The following is a 14,528-nucleotide window of genomic DNA, read 5'->3' on the forward strand; positions in this document are numbered from 1 at the left end:
TGGCCTGTAGTTCTCTTTTTTTGCTGGGTCTCTGTCTGGCTTGGGAATCAAAGTGATGCTGGCTTCATAAAATGAGTCCAGAAGTTTTCCTTCGATTTCTATTTTTTGGAATAGCTTGAGAAGAATGGGTGTTAACTCTGTTTTAAGTGTCTGGTAGAATTCCCCAGGGAAGCCATCTGGCCCAGGGCTCTTATTTGTTGGGAGATTTTTGATAACTGATTCAATTTCCTCACTAGTTATGGGTCTGTTCAGATTTTCTATTTCTTCCCATTTGAATTTTGGTAGTGTGTATGTTTTTAGGAATTTGTCCCTTTCTTCTAGGTTGTCCAGTTTGTTTGCAGGTAATGTTTCATAATATTCCCTGATAACTGCTTGTATTTCTGAGGGATTGGGTGTAATAAGTCCATTTTCATTCATGATTATGTCTATTTGGCGCTCTCTGTTTCTTTTTGAGAAGCCTGGAAGTTTGTCAATTTTATTTTTTCAAAAAAACCAACTCTTGGTTTCATTGATCTGTTCAGCTGTTTCTTTGGATTCTATATTGTTTATTTCTTTCCTGATTTTTATTATTTCTCTTCTCCTACTGGGTTTGGGGTGCTCTTGTTGCTCTCCTAGTTCCTTTAGGTGGGCTGTTAGATTTTGCATTTGCGCTTTTTCTAATTTCTTGAAATAGGCCTGGAGTGCAATGTACTTTCCTCTTAGGACTGCCTTTGCTGCATCCCATAGAGTTTGTTGTATTTTCATTTTCATTTGTTTCCATATATTTTTAAATTTCTTCTCTAATTGCCTGATTGGCCCATTCGTTCTTTAGTAGAGTGTTCTTTAACCTCCATGTTTTTGGAGGTTTTCCAGACTTCTTCCTGTGATTGATTTCAAGTTTCATAGCATTGTGATCTGAAAGTGTGTATGGTATGATCTCAATTCTTTTATATTTATTGAGGGCTGCTCTATGTCCAAGTATGTGATCTATCTTGGAGAGTGTGACATGAGCACTTGAGAAGAAAGTGAATTCCATAGCCTCAGGATGCAGAGTTCTAAATATATCTGTCAAATCTGTCTGGTCCAATGTGTCATTCAAGTCCATTGTTCCTTTAGTGATTTTCTGTATAGTTGATCTGTCCATTGCTGTAAGTGGAGTATTAAAGTCCCCTGCTATTAGCACATTCTTATCTATAAGATGGTTTCTGTTTGTAATTGTTTCATTTATTTAGTTACCTCCGTATTCAGTGCAATAACATTTATAATTGTTAATTCTTCCTGATGGATAGACCCTGTAATTAGTATATAATGCCCTTCTTCATCCGTTGTTACTGTCTTTACTTTAAAGTCCTGTTTGTCTGATATAAGTATAGCTACTCCAGCTTTCTTTTGACTTCCAGTAGCATGATAGATATTTCTCCATCCCCTCACTTTCAATCTGAAGGTGTCCTCAGGTCTAAAATGCGTTTCTTGTAGACAGCAAATAGCTGGATTTTGTTTTTTTAATCCATTCTGATACCCTATGTCTTTTGATTGGAGCATTCAGCCCATTTACATTCAGTGTTATTATTGAAATATATGGGTTTAGAGTCATTGTGTTGTTTGTGGGACTCCTGCTTGTGGTGGTGTTTCTGGTACCTCGCGTTCTTTGCAACATTTCCTTCAGAGAGTCCCCCTCAGAATTTCTTGTAGGGCTGGTTTAGTGGTGACAAATTGTTTCAATTTTTGTTTATTTGGAAAGACTTTTATCTCTCCTTCTATTCTGAATGACAGGCTTGCTGGATAGAGGATTCTTGGTTGCATATTTTTTCTGTTCATCACATTGATGATTTCCCGCCATTCTTTTCTGGCCTGCCAAGTTTCAGTAGATAAGTCTGTCACCACTCTGATAGGTTTCCCTTTGTATGTAGGGCCTTTTTCTCCCTAGGTGCTTTCAAAATTCTCTCTTTATCCTTATATTTTGCCAGTTTGATATGTTGTGCAGAAGATCGATTCAAGTTATGTCTGAGGGGAGTTCTCTGTGCCTCTTGAATTTCAACATCTACTTCCCTCCCCAGCTTGGGGAAGTTCTCAGTTATAATTTGTTCAAGTTACCCCTTTAGTGTCTTTCTCTGCCTCTTCCTCTTCTGGAATTCGTATGATATGGATATTATCCCATTTGATTGTATCTCTGAGCAATCGAACTCTCCTTTCGGGTTCCTGGATCAGTTTATCTCTCTTTTTCTCAACTTCCTCTTTTTCCATAATTGTGTCTTCTAAATCACTTATTCTCCTTTTTGCCTCTTCAACCCATGCATTGGACCCCTCTATTTTATTATGTATCTCATTTATAGCATTTTTTAATTCATCATAACTATTTTTGGGCTCCGTAGTCTTTGTAGCAATACTTTCTCTGATGTCTTCCATGCTTTTTTCAAGCCCAGCGATTAATTTTATGACTATTTTTCTAAATTTTTGTTCACTTATGTTGCTTTTATCTGTTTTGAGCAGTTCTTTACAGCTAAATTCTTTTGGATTCTTTACAGCTAAATTCATTTCTTCTGGAATTACTTTAGAGGAGAGTTCTTCCGTTTCATCATTTTGGTTAGCTTTCTATCTCTTGTTAATTTTAAAAGCTTGTTGTATACTCTGCCCCTGCGAGTTCTGCTGTATTAAAGAGGCCTCTTTGACTGTTCAGGGCCTGTCTGTTCAGGAAGTATTCTTTGAATGCTGGTGTCTCTTGGTTTCTCTTGTTAAGAGTTTGGTTATTTTGTTTCCCTACTCGTAGCATATGTGGGGCTCTCCACCATATGTACTTTGGCTTGTTTCTTGAGGCAACCCTGGAAAAAGAAAGCAGACAACCACACAGGGAACAAAGGTACACAAACGCATAGACAAAACCAATAAACACGCAAACTGAAAAGGAAAAGAAAAAGAAAAAAAAGGAGGGGACAAAATACAAAACAATACAAAAATGAAAAAAAAAAGAGGAAGGAGGGAAGACAAATAATAAAAATTAAAATTAATAAAAGATTGAAAAATGAATTAAAAGAAAAACCCCAAAGGACAACAGACTGTCTAAAGGCATAAAACCAAAATTCACAGCTGCAAATAAAGAGCCAGGTGTATGCAGTGTTGATGGAAGAGCATATACAAAGAGAGAAATAACAGGGTGGGGAGGAAGCGAAATTGGAAATGAAATGACCAGGCAGAGAGAATAAGAGGCACTCAGAGAAACTATATAGTTTGATTACTCCAGAGAGAAAAAGGTAGCAGTGGAGGTGTAGAGTGTACATCTAGAGAATGGATTAAATGTGACTGTTTAAGGCAACCAGTGACCAGAGTGCCTCAACCTGCAGAGTGGAGGGTTACCAATGAGAAAAGGGAGATTGTTTCTGAATGAAAGGATTATGTAGGATTAATCATGGCAGTGCATCTATGTTGGTCTTGCCCCAGGCTCAGGCAGAGAAAACAGCAGCAGCAGCAGCACCACCACCACCAAAACAGCTCTCTGGAGGGGATGAGCGTGCTTTGATGTAGCCAGGTCTCGCCTCCACCCTCCACTGTGTCCCACTGGCCGCTCCCTGAGGCCCCCCCACCCTCGGTGGTTGTGGGGAGAAGAATGCTGTTGTTGCAGTCTCTTCTCAACCAAGCCTTGCAAATCACTCCTTTGGGTCCAATCTCCCTGTGCTGAGGACATAGCCAAGGTGGGCTGAACTCTATGCCCTGCGCCCGCCCCGTCTGGTTTCCAGGTCTCAGGCCACGGGCTTTGTTTATACCACCGGAAATAGTCCCACAGGTTGCTGCTTCCCTGCTGCGGGGGGGTGGGAAGTGTTGCAGCCTCAGATCCGCCAGGGTCAAGCAGTGATACAACCTGGGATCCAAGGCCTCTGTGCCCCGCATGCTTGTGGGGAGCATAGCAGCTTCAGGCCCACAGCCGCCGCTGGGGATGGTGCCGGGAGCGCTGCAGAGCAGTTTTTGCTGGCGCCTTCTGGGACTGGGGTTACCTAGTTTAGTCAGCACCCCAGCCAGAACTAAAAACACTCTCTTTCCAAGCTGAGGTTTTTCTCTTCTTCAGGGACGGTTCTGTGAGCAATCTCAGCTTCTCTTTCCTTTCCCCTGGACTCACTGCAGCTCATCACTGCTCTCTGCGGCTCATTACTCACCGCGGCTGCCCGCAAGCCAGGTTCCCTCCCCTCCCTCCATTTCTCCAGGTCCTGTCCTGCTTCTGTCTTCCCCAGTTCGCACTCATGAGCTTATGAGGTTTCCTTCCCAGTGTATTCTCTTTCTCTTCCCCAACTCCTGTGGCTCAGTGTCCTATGACTTCAGGTCTTCTGTTTGAGAGATGGGTGCAAGCGAAGTGCATGGAGCTCCCTACTTCTCCACCATCTTGCCCAGTCTTTTTCTGGATTTTCTAAATAATATTGTTTTGCATAGCAAGTATTTGATTTTTTCCTTTCCAATTCTTAGGCATTTTATTTCTTTTCCCTGTTAGCACTAAGATCTCCAGTGTAACATTGATGAGATACAGTGCTAACAGGCATTGTTACTTTATCCCTATGTCAGAGGAAAATCTTTCATCACTGATGCACTAAATATTGTGCTTGTTCCAAAAATAAACTTTTACCCAATTAAGGACGTGTCCCTCTATTTCTGATTTTTATCATACTTTTATTTTTGAAGACTATCTTATAGAAACAGAAGTATAAATTGTCTGTCATTTCTTTTAGTTCCTAGGTTATATCATCCCATTGCTTTCTGGTTTCCTTCATATTTTGGGGGAAGTCTGCTTTTGTCTTATTTTTACTCCTTTGAAGATAAATTTTACTTTGCCCCTCTGGACACATTTTAGATTTTCTTTTTCACTGTTGGTTTTCTGCAGTTTAATTACAATCATTCTTGATAAGATTTACTTTGAATTTATCCTGCTAGACGTTCATGTTTCTTCTTTAATCTGGGCCTTGACAACTTTTATCAGATTAGGAAAATTCTCAGGAATTCTCTTGTCCACTATGGCTTCTTATCTAGTCCCCTGTACCTCTCTCTGAGACACCAAATCCTAGGCTCAACTCCTCTCTGTATATTAAGATCTGTAGATGCTCACTGCCCTAGTAACTTTTTGCTGCCATTAAATAGATGTGGGTGTTTTGTAGAATATTTTATCCATATTTCCTAGTTGTTGTCGGTGCAAGAGTTGATCTGAATCAACCTATTTTTTCATTGCTAGAATTCACAAATCTATGACATTTAACTTAATAAACAATAAAAATTAATGAGATTGTCAAGGTAAAATCCTAAATGGAAGACAATAATTTGTTAGTTTTTTTTTTTTTTTCATCTAAAAAAAATCTCAGATGGCACCTGGGCAACTCAGTCGATTAAGCGTCCGAGTTTAGCTCAGGTCATAATCTCGCTGTTAATCAGTTCAAGCACCACTTTGGGCTCTGTGCTGACAGCTCAGAGCCTGGAGCCTGCTTTGGATTCTGTGTCTCCCTCTCTCTCTGCCCCTCACCTGCTTCCTCTCTCTCTCTCTCTCTCCCTCCCTCTCTCTCTCTCTCTCAAAAATAAACATTTAAAATTTTAAAAAATGTTAGAGTATTTTTATTCTTGTAACATTTTCATAAGATACATTAATTTTTGTATATTCTGTAGTACATTACATATTTTACTAAAACCTGTAGTTTGAATGTAAACTTTTATTGTATTCTTGTAGGACACTTGTGATCCTCTAGTTTCTCCCTAGTGTTTTCACAGATAAATGTTGCATTCCATGCCTGGGAACTAATGGGAAAAAAATCCTCCCTCACTTTCCTCCCTAATAGAATTATGTTCCTTTGTTTCTAAGCTAACCAAAGGGTATCATCAAAATACATAGACTCTGAAACCACAGTTTACCATACATTCTCAAGAGGGGATACACTATGTGATTTTCCCCCCCCAAAATTTATTGACTGTTATTGAAGTGATAACTTGGCATGGACTCTTACCATGTTTTTATTTCCAATGTGTTATCAATCCCCATGTTTGGACTGATACTCACCTGCCACTTGGAATGGACATATCTGGGGGTTATATAACAGTGAAATTAAACCATTAAGAATTGGGTTGTTGATAGATTCATTGGAAAAATCCAGATTTTACACGGCGAGGGTATGGGATGGAGAACCAAAATCCGGTAGCTGTTTGTTGATTCTCAGGACCAAACCCTGAATTCAGGATTGAGTCCTAGGAAGAGAGTACTGAATTATATTCACAAGTAGTGGCATCAGAAGCTCTGATCTCCCCAGCTGAGTTGCAGGAAGCAAAGGGCATTTCAATATACCTCACTACTAAGGGTTTGGAACACGCAAGGGACATAATAGATTGTGCTATGATAGGCAAGTTTCTTTTATGTGCACCTATGGGTATGAGTTGTGTTTTCAAATGTAATCTATTCTTTGTGTAAAACATACTGATGGTAGACAGTAATCAGAATATCAGGTGAGAAATTAGAACTCAAACTGTCATTTTCTCTCTCTGTTGTTAACACTTTTTAGGTAAGATTTCTCTGGCCCGAAATAATAAAAATAATGATCGATGCTGTCAGTGAGTTAACTCAACAGCCACTTCTAATCATGGCAGATTGAGAAACCCTTGTGAAGATTTTTATATCATACAAAGAATAATAATCAACATTACTTTCTTATCCTGGGCAATAATCATAGTTGGAAGCTGACAGTTACAGAATGAATAAGTTACGGGAATAAGAGGTATAGCATAGTGAATATAGGCAGTGATATTGTAATAGGTTGTATGGTGACAGGTGGTGGCTTCATTTGTGGTGAGCATAACATAGAATATAGAGATGTTGTATCACTATGTTATATACTCGAGACTAACATTATGTGTCAGCTATACTCAATAAAAAATTTATTTTTTTAATGTTGATTTATTTATTTTGTGAGAGAGAGTGCACATGACCACTAGTGGGAAGGAGCAGAGAGAGACAGAGGGGATCCCAAGCAGGTCTCCACACCATCAGTACAGAGCCCGATGCGGGGCGTGATCACATGAACTGTGAGATCATGACCTGTGCCGAAACAAAAAGTCAGACGCTTAATGGACTTGGCCACTCAGGAGCCCCAGTCAAGTACAAAAAAAACCAAATTAGCTGGAAAGTGAATTCCTCCCTTTATTTAGGTCCTGAACAGTTTTGATGCTCCAGAGACTCTCTGGTTCTCTAGAAGTTGAATTTGCTTTGATCGTTCTTACCAGCTCAACGTAGTCTTCACTACCTTGATGGGTCTAAAGGCCTTCAACTAGATAAATATTCATTATTATTAATTATTATCATAATTTTTATTTCTTTTTAGACAACTTATCAAGAGTAGTATGAATAGTGCTTGCTTTCTTCTTACCATGTAACTTAGGATACAAAAGAATCTTACCAGTGCTTTGGTGAATTATCGTATCTTTTTAAAAGATTGGATCAACTTATAATATTCTGTTACTTGTTCATTGTCATGATACATCTCCAGAGTTCCTTTCTTGGGAACATTTTGTTGGTGGCATCACCTCCTTGAGTACAGCTTCGTCTTTTTTGTTATGGCCATTTCCCTTAATTATATCCACTAAGATCACTTTCCCCAAGTTCCTTTAGCTTCATATTTTAGCTACAGTCCCTCCAATCATAGGGGTGTTAACATTGTCATGATCAGCAATTTTATTTTAATCTATTTTTGTTCTGTTGGAATTTCACTTCTCGTATTATCACTTTCTGTTTCTTTGTTGCACTTACATTTTATTGTTCAGTTTCCTATTTGAAGTATCCATTTTTGAGTGATGTCACATGGGTTTATCATGGAGAAACAAGGGGGCACCACAGCCATACCCTTCGCTGTCTATGTATAAACTGCATAATAGACACTTCATGACTAATTACTGGCTGACTTTGAAAGAAGGCACCTGATTTGTCGCTGATCATGGTCAAAGAGTGTTGCATACAGAGTGATCTGTGAACTGAAGAGCTAGAGTCTTTGTACTTGAAACAGTTTCTCCCAGTTACTAAACTATGGTAATCAAGATGTGAATCAAGTTTTCCAGGACTGTTATTATTTAACTAAATCAGGACACCTGAAATCTGTGCATATAGGACCATGTAGAGGGGAAGCTGTATGTATTAGCTTCCTGCATTTAGTGAAAAGCTCTTACCACACATGAAAAACATAGGCTGGTGGAGTCACCATGAAGAGGCACTTTTCTCAGAATCTTGATCAGGCATTTCACCAGAGGACAAGTTCAGTCGCTTAACTCTTCTGGCCTGCTAGCATCTCAGTATTTCTGGGTCTTCTTTGTATAATGAGGGGTTCCTTTATTCAGCTAACATTTAAGGAGGCACAGAATTTAGAGCGCAGTATTGGCCACATGGCATATAGAACAATTCAGACACTTCACAGTCCACAAATGTGAAATGACTTGTGAGCATTAATGGAACCAAGAGATTTCACCTGACTGACCATGGGCCAGGTCTGAAAAGGAAGGGAGCCAGATGAAAGTTGGTAAGTAAAGTGAGCCAGGGCTATTGCAGTGGCTGGCACAGTGTGTTGAAAGAGAGAATGGTGCTGCTGGACACCAGCTGTGGTGCCACTTTATATGCCAAGTGGAATTGTTAGTGCTTTATCATTTTCATCTGGTTCATTCATTACCTTTTTTTTTTTTAATTTTTTTTAATGTTTTATTTATTTCTAGGAGAGAGAGAGAGAGCGTGAGCAGGGGAGGGTCAGAGAGAGAAGGAGTCACAGACTGAAACAGGCTCCAGGCTGCCTCCCAGACCAATTAAATCAGAAGCTTTGAGGGAGGAATTTAGGCATTAGCTTTTTTTTTTTTAATTTTTTTAATGTTTTATTTATTTCTAGGAGAGAGAGAGAGACAGCGAGAGCAGGGGAGGGTCAGAGAGAGAGGGAGTCACAGACTGAAACAGGCTCCAGGCTCTGAGCTGGCAGCAGCACAGAGCCCGACGCGGGGCTCGAACCCACGAACCGCGAGATCATGACCTAAGCGAAAGCCGGACGCTTAACCGACTAAGCCACCCAGGCGCCCCAGTTCATTCATTACCTTTAATCACCAAATTATTTTTAATATTTTTGCTGAGGTGGAATAGTGTTGAAGGTGTATTATGTATTTTATGAAAGGCAAACACAATGTCTTCTCATGTGACATTGTGAGGTTGATGTGTGGCACAGAATAAATAATGTCCTGTAACTCAAGCTGTTACTGCTGACTCACTGAATGACAGCGGAAAGCCACTTGAGTTTTGTATGTTTTCGTTTCTAAGCTTTTGAGTAATTAAAGAGCTTACCCATATCACAAAGATCGGGGATTTATCAAGTATTGGTTTTCAAATATTTTGAAAGTTTTAGATAAAAAGTATTAAGGTTATTTTAAACATTGTTACTAAGTTACCACTTAAACCATTGTAGTAATTGATACTTTCTAAATTTAAAATAGATTTGAGTATTACGTGCATGCCTAAACACGTCATTCAGATAACAGTACCAAATTAGGGATTTCACAGGGAGTGGCAGAATGGGTAATATGATTTCTAATATTGTGGCAATATAATTGTGCTTTTAAGTGCTTTGTAGAAAGATGTAGTCGATTGAATCATATGAGAGTACCATTTTTACATGTCAAAATTTTTGAAGTATTGGGAATCCAAATATTTCATATTTTATTATATATGTTTCATATTTCATTTTTAGTTTAACCTGAATGGCCAGGAATGAATTCCATTTCCATTCTTTACCCTAGCTAAGTCTTTTAATCTTTAAGTCTTAGTTACTCAATTATAAATTGAGCATGATGTAGTCTGTCATTTCAAGATTATAGGGATAAGCAGGAATATTTATTTTTATCTAACCTCATATCTCTCTGTGTGTATCTCCTACCTGCCTATCTGTATACCAGAAATGGTAGATCCTTTATTTACCGGCCATGTGAATTTGACCGAGTTATGCAACACCTCTAAGCCTCAGTGTTCAACTATAACATAATAATAGTAAGTACTAAAATTGACTGGTGTTTATATTAAAGGAGATGATACATGTTAAGTATTAAAAGTAGTACCAGAGCAGTGCCTGGGTGGCTCAGTTGGTTAAGCATCCAACTTCAGCCCAGGTCATGATCTCGTCATCTGTGAGGTCGAGCCCTGTGTTGGGCTGTGTGCTGACACCTTGGAGCCTGGAGCCTGCTTCAGATTCTGTCTCTCTCTCTCTCTGTCCCTCTCTCACTCACACTCTGTCTCTTTCTGTCTCTCAAAAATTAATTTTTTAAATGTTAAAATTTTTAAAAAAGTAGTACCAGGAACTTAGTATATCTTTAACACCTGTCAAGTATTAATTTCATAACTTTAGAGCAGAAATGAAGTATTATTTCTTATGTTTAGTTTCTGTTTACATTTTTGTCTAGTCAGAAAAGTCTGTTGTGTGGCATTATGTGATTAAGAAAACATTCTGATTAAGAAAAGCACCATATCTATCATTCAATTGTGCATAATAAGTAGGTAGTTAAAATGTTTAATTGAGTTAATTTCTCATTTAAGAAAAAATAGATTACAGTTGAGATTACAGTTGACTTCCAAACCATTCAAAATATAATTTGTTCATCACTAAGAAAGTACTTCAGAATGCTGTAAAGCCTGAGGGTCTTTCTTAAAACCATCTGTTATAATTGCATTATGGATGTGAAGATTAATCAATTAATAGAGAATGTTAGTCAATAGAGTCTCAGACCAAATAGATTGTATTGTGTTGTTTAATTGACTCATCTTTAATTCTTTAAACAAATTCTGACTTTAATTATTAGAAGTGTTCCTTGTGTTAGTGACCTCTTGTCCATAAGTGACAATCTAAATGGAGCCTGTCATATTGTAAAGTACTGCCGGGCTGCCTTTTCTACACATTAGCAGTGGGACTGGAAGGACCACCATGTTGATCTTGCCTTCTTTGGAAGGCAGTTGTGCCAAAGCTGTCTTGTTTGCTTCCCATTTGATCACACTCAAACCCAGTAGCCATCTGGTTTCTGACGCTGGGCTCCTTCTCTGCCATCAGTGACCCTGCTTCTCTCTTTGGATGTGATGCTTCTTTCTGGTCTACCTGGCTTTGGCTCTTGGCTTTCATTCAAGGACTTTGGCCTGACTTTGGACAGGAAGCTCTTGAGAGCACTCTGAATACAATGATTCCCTCAGAATCAATTTCCCTGGCTCTAATGAGCTGGACCAGCCCCAGGTTGGCTTGACTGGCCAGAGGATTCAGCTAATGCAAAAGAGCATTGAGAGATGGGAGTATTCATTAAGGCTCTGTGAGAAGTGTGAACACATGCAGAATTACTGCCTTAATAGTGTTCAGTTACTCTTGGGGAAAAATAGAGTTTGTAAATCAAAATAAATGTTTGACCCTTAAGGAAAAATATCACTCGAAGCACAGAGTTTTATTTCAAACTCTGGTGTTACTTGGCTGTCCTCTATGCGTGTTTCTGTTCTGTAGTGCTACTGAATACCACCTCGGTGTATCAAAAAATGCAGCTACATGCTTTTCCCTCTGCTGTAAAAAGCCAGGCACTAACTACACTCTCTGTCATCATTGATGATTATTAGAGAAGACTTTCATCCCTGTCACTCAGAAGAAAATGCGAACAGCACAAACTTCAAAGAGTCAGATTAGAGAGCTTTCATGATTGTTGAGGTCAATTTTCCAACAAGTATTCTTACAGGCATGATGAAATTCTGGGTGATTTTCAAGTATCACCTTAGAAATGGAAAGTTCTCCCATTGTTTTATTTATGTATCTGACATAAAACACTAATGGTTTCAAATAATAAAACACAATGGAAAGTGTTGACATTTTCAGTTTTCAATTAGCAATATTGTTTTAAGCACTTACTTTGAAGTAAAAATTTGCACATTTATGACATTTATAAATGAAAGCATTTGGTTGACTGATTTTAATGGTTGAATCATGAGAAATGCCTGTTTAGGGAAGGTGAAAACTCCGGAGTTTTTTTAGCTTTCCCATAGAGCCATTTGTTTTAAACATGTCAGCTTTCTTTAATTATTTTTTAGTAACTGCTCTTTGTTACTTAAGTGACCTGGAACCATCTGCAGGCTGAAGCCAAGGTCACTGTTCTGAATATGGGACAAGACTCAGATATTTTTTCTAAGAGGTCATGTTCAAATCCAAACCAACTATAATATCTAAGCAGAGAGATACTGGTCCTTGGCAGAGACTTGAGCACTTCCAAGGTGGCAGAAGGTCAGACAGTGGCCTTCAGTCAGGGCACATCCGATGGTGTGCTCTGGAGAACCAGACTCTAGGAAGCTAGGATGTATGCGAGGTCATTGAGGTTAGAAGAGAGGCATAGGAACAGTGGTAAAATGTAATCAAATAGGAATAGAGAACAGGGAAAGGAAGCCAGTTATTGAGGACTCACAAGAAACAAAGGGTCAAGTCAGGCTTGATGCTCTTTTACTGGCTTGATTACTAACATTCCTCTGGGACAAAAATTAGTCCCAGAGAATGGGGTAGGGATAAACCTATCGGTGGGAAGTAAAAGTGTTTACTTTTTTGTGTTGAAGTGTTATAATTAAAGCCAACCAGACTACTGTAACATCAGCCTTGTCTAGGATGCTGGTAGTTAAAGAGGAAATTCAGAGGTGGATTTCAAATGCATTGAGAGGGAGGAATTGATGGAATTTGTGGATTAGTTGGACACTGAGAAAGATGTCAATGAGCTTTTTAAACTTTTTGTGCCTGGAACCAGTTAATGGAAAAAAGATAAGTCAATTGGAGTTGCTTTTTGGGATGAAGAGAAGCATCACTTCTGTGTAAAGCATACTGAGTTTAGTGTGATGGTAGAAATAGATAAACAGCTGAGCCATTGAGAAAAAATATTGCATGACCTACTACAGTGAGTATTCTTACATTCTTAGGTAACTATAACCGTCGTACATGGTCATTGTTAGTCTTTCTATTGTTTGTGTAGCTTGCAGTCCCGAGCCAATGATTGAGGTGCTAATGGAGAACGCAAATAATTTAAATTTACAAACTCTTGGCTTCTCTGAGAAAACCTCGAATGGTGCCTGATGCCAGTGCTGTGGGAAGGCCGGAAGGTGCAGGGACCCTGGAATGGGGCACTGGGGTGGCTTCAGAGGAGGCTCCAGCAGCAGCATCTGGGGCCAAGGCCATGGAGCTTGCAGAAGCAAGGCCAAGGACAAGGATCCCCAACATCAAGCCGGGCCACCTGGTCAAGGACATAAAGATCAAGTCTCTGGAGGAGATATGTCTCTTCTACCTGCCTGTCAGGGAGTCTGAGATCATTGACTTTGAACTCTGGGCATCCCTCAAGGATGAGATTTTGAAGATTGTACCTGTGCAAGAGCAAACCCATGCTGGCCAGCGGACCAGGTTCAAGGTGTTTCTTGCCATCAGAGGTTACAATGGACAAACTGTTCTGGCTGTTAAGTGTTGCAAGGAGATGGCTACTACCATTAGTGGGGCCATCATCCCCGGCAAGCTTTCTGTTGTCCCTGTGCAGCAAGGCTGCTGGCGCAACAAGATGAGCAGGCCCCACAGTATCCCATGCAAGGTGACTGGCCTCTGTGGGTCTTTCCTGGTGGGCTTCATCTCTGCCCCCAGAAGCCCTGCCCAAGAAGCTACTGCTGATGGCCCATATTGACGCTGCCTGCACCTCAGCCTGGGCTTGCACTGCCACCCCAGGTAACCACCAAGGCCACTTTTGATGCCATTTCCAAGACCTACAGTTATCTCACCTCTTAACTCTGGAAAGAGACTGTGTTCACCAAGTCTCCTATCAGGAATTCACTGACCATCTTGTAAAAACGCACACCAGAGTCTCTATGCAGGGAACCCAGGCTCCACAGGTGGCCATCAAATAGTTTTATACAAGAAATATAAAGTGAATTAAAACTTGTTAATAATAGTAAGTAAATTTACAAAGAATATTTGCCCTTTTTTTCTGAAGCTTGAGAGAGAGAGAGGGAAAGAGCGAGTAAGCATCAGCAAGGGAAGAGCAGAGAGAGAAGGAGAGAAAGAATCCCAAGCAGGCCTCGTGCTGTCAGGACAGAACCTGATGTGAGTTTGAACTCACGAGCCGCAAAATCATGACCTGAGCTGAAATCAAGAGTCAGTCACTTAACTACTGAGCCACCCAGGTGCCCCAAGAATACTTGCCTTTCTTAGTAAGACTAATTAACTTGAAACTAAAAAAAAAAGAAAAAGAAAAAGACATTAAAGTATATAGTTGTTAAGCAAGAAAGCCAAGATCTTTCAAATAAATAAAAAATGAGTCTATGGGGATTTAAAAGCTCTGGGTATGCATATGATCACTAAAGAAGTGGGGATAGAGTGAGTAGAGATGTGAAGATCTAGTTCTGGTGTAGACAAAAATTTAATAATGCAGCAGAGAGAGGAGGTATCCCAAAGGAGTTAGAAGAACTGCAGGAGAAAAATCAAGAGAAAATAATATTTTGAGGAGCAAAGGGAAGTAGGTTTCTAGCAGGAAGTAGGCAAGATGCC

General features: G+C 39.6%; 1 pseudogene; it reads left to right on the plus strand.

Annotated features, from left to right (window-relative positions):
* Nucleotides 1-13,065: 13,065 nt before the first annotated feature.
* Nucleotides 13,066-13,927, plus strand: LOC120224996 (annotated as a pseudogene).
* The last annotated feature ends 601 nt before the right edge of the window (nt 13,928-14,528 follow it).

The sequence above is a fragment of the Hyaena hyaena genome, unplaced genomic scaffold (genome assembly GCF_003009895.1).
Source record: "Hyaena hyaena isolate Hyena2069 unplaced genomic scaffold, ASM300989v1 scaffold_1299, whole genome shotgun sequence".
In the NCBI taxonomy this organism is placed as follows: Eukaryota; Metazoa; Chordata; class Mammalia; order Carnivora; family Hyaenidae; genus Hyaena; species Hyaena hyaena.